The following is a 3,365-nucleotide window of genomic DNA, read 5'->3' on the forward strand; positions in this document are numbered from 1 at the left end:
ATATGTCACTGCTAATACTAATACTGCTTTTATGAAGATATAAAAGATTGTTGTTCTCCGCTGATCACAATAAAGTTTATTGGGCCAGCAATAATTATTACAACAAAACATTGGGTTTAGTTTTAATGCGTTTTCCTGCGCATTCGTTGCGGTCAATAGTGTTTAATTTGGTGTTAACTTGGTTTTAATTATTATCACTTGTTCACGGCAGACGTGACGATGTTGAAATTAAAATTGCTGCGGCACCGCTCGATTTTCCGATCGATTGGTGCAAAAATATTTAAAATCGATCGGGAAACCGGGAATCGGGAAAAACCTACATGCCAAATTTGGTTCTATTTGATTGATTAGTTCTTGAGTTATGAGGAAACTTGTACTTCATTTGTATAGAAGCCCCCGCCTAAAGTGGGGAAGGGTCCTAATTCACCATAGAAAAAAATTCTTGACTCCAAAAACCTTCACATGCCAGAATTGGTTCCATTTGTTTGATTAGTTCTTGAGTTAAGAGGAAATTTGAATTTCATTTGTATAGGAGCCCCACCCCCTCTTGAAGAGGGGAGAGGTCATAATTCCTCTCCCAAAGAGGGGAGGGGTCTCAATTCACCATAGAAAAAAATGTGCCAAATTTGGTTCCATTTGATTGATTAGTTCTCTAGTTATGCAGAAATTTGTGTTTCATTTCTATGGGGAGCTGAAAGAAGGGGGGCTTTCTGAGTGGGGGGAGGAGTCTCTAGCCATCATAAGAACCTTCCCTGGCCCCAACAACCTCTGCATGCAAATTTTCACGCCGATCGGTTTAGTAGTTTACGATTCTATAAGGATCATACGGCCAGACAGACAGAAATCCATTTTTATAGGTGTAGATTACGGATTCCATAATTTGAACCTTGGAGTTTGGACTTTCGGTTTTGAATTTCTAATTTTGGATTTTGCATTCTAAATTTTGGTTTTTGAATTTAGTATTTTGGATTTCCGTGTTTGAGTTTTTGATTTCGGATTTTTTGTTTTGGTTTTCGGATTTTGTATTTGAAATATTGGATTTTGGGATTCGGAATTTGGATTTTAGAGTCTGGATTTTAGATTGTGGATTCCCAACTAATACGGTTGTTACAAATTTGTTGTGGTAAACGAAATATGACTAATTTCAGTCGTAATTCGGTTGCTTCAACTAAACGGACCTATAGAGTGCTACTTGGGTTATGAATTATGGATTTCGGATTGTGGAATTGTGGATTGTGGAGGGTGAAGAATCTTCAAATACACTTCGAAATTTGTATATCTCGAACTGCAGTAATTAAATTTCATGCAAAAACGAATTTTGAAAATCTTTTTCTGAATCTACACAAATAATCCATGTTGCTTGAATTACCCATTTTCATTTTTTAATAGTTTTGCACACTTACTTGATTGGGGTAAATGGTTTTTACACTACGCCATATACAATTCAACCGAATAAAAATTTTCAATGCGACTGTTTTGTTAGAGGGATTGCTAGTCAAGCTAATGTGTTATGCATTTTGTAGTATTTTTCTTGTACTTTCACATGGGTAATAAATGACTTGAATGTATTTGGATGTTTAGAAGTTATTGCTATTGAAAATTGTATGATTTTTAAAAGAAAACTTTAATTTTCTTCTCAAATATTGACGATAGCAAGTTACTATATTCTAGAAAAGTATGTAATTTGACTGTTTGAAAATCTTTGTCGAACATATCAAATGTGTATAAATACTGCAGAAAGAACTGCGGTCAAAAAATTGATCTTCGTAACGTCTCCACAAAAATTGTTCCTTGTCTCTAAAATTATAACAGCTAGAGGGTTACTTACTTTGACAAAGTTCTTTATAATAATCTTTTCAAAAATTTTGTAAAACATTGTTTTGCTGTAACTCGTACTGTTCAAAAACTAATTTTTTTATCTTACTTTTAGGGGGATCAATCAAATAATCGTTCATTCCATATGAATGAGCTTTTAACGCTGAGAAATTTGTCTGAACATACTTAACCAGTATAATCAACCATTTCGACGCAATTGAAAAAACGCGTGTATTGATAGCTATGGGACCACTGTGCTAAGGTAGCAGTTGGGAAAATTAAGTCTATTCTTATACTATATTATATTGAATTCATAATAATATTTCTAGCTGTCGGTGATTAGGTTTTGGCGACGAATTCCCGTTATAAATACTGAGCACTAGCTCTGTGGTCTCGAGGACAGGCAGGCGGGTGCGACTCCATGTTTTAAAGCTTCTGTAGACTACCGCGAACGCCCAGGTCGCCTTGCGCTCAATTTACTTTGTAGACCTATCTTGGGACACACCATAAATGCCGGGGGGAAGAAAGATGAAATTTATTCCATGAGTCAAACCCTGATAAGTTGGTAACCACTGATGGTTCGAGATTTGTGTTACTATTGGTTCATTTGTGGATGTAATAAAATCAGTCGTAAAAAGAGGGGACGTTAATTCAAATTTTAGACGTAAAACGGAGGACGTTAATTCAAATTTTAGATGTAGAAAGAAAAAACTACAAGGTATACAACCTTAAGGGTTGTACGAAAGGGTGACGTAGGACTATATCAGAGGCCCTGTTCTCACAGTCACCTCACCTCACCTCACTTCTCTCGGGCGCCCTATTCTCACAGTCACCCTCAACTTACCTTACCTCACCTAGGTAAGTGGAGTCACCTAAGTGACTGAGAATCGTAAATTGTGCTCTTACCAAAAAAATTAAAGTGAGGTGACTGTGAGAATAGGGTCCCAGGTTATTAGATCAAAGACTAATGTAAACTGCATTTCTGGCATATGTATGTTTATAAGAATCTGTGAGTGCCATTGTTTAAAAAGCAAAGCCTGGGTGTTAATTCCGTTATCGAAACTTGACCTGCTGTTTTTATACGACAGACTTCGCAACCAGCTGTTAGAATACAGGACAGTGTGGGTCAGTGCTACGATCCTATTGACTATAACAGCCTCTCCCAGCGGAGATTCGAACATACGACGACTGGCTTATTAGGCCAGCGTCATACCTCGAGGCCAACTGGGAGGTTTAAGGAAGGTTTAAGGGCGTTTAAGCCATTGTTTAAGTGAATATTTTAAAGAGACGAGCGAAATATTCAGATTCAATTCTTCATTGAATGCAATCGGGGCTTTAAAAATACGTGGACGGGGGTTCATCAGTACAACGCCTACAACCATTGAGACATAGAGATTACTTTTAAAAATCACTTGTGTGCTTCATAAAGGTCGAAACAGTAATGAATGACCAGATATTGTACACACAGACAGAATTGTATTAAATATAATTATGTGTAGCTTGACATGTTTCAATAATCTTACTTTAACTCGTGGCCTTTAAAAGGGCCA

Source organism: Sabethes cyaneus, chromosome 3 (genome assembly GCF_943734655.1).
Source record: "Sabethes cyaneus chromosome 3, idSabCyanKW18_F2, whole genome shotgun sequence".
In the NCBI taxonomy this organism is placed as follows: Eukaryota; Metazoa; Arthropoda; class Insecta; order Diptera; family Culicidae; genus Sabethes; species Sabethes cyaneus.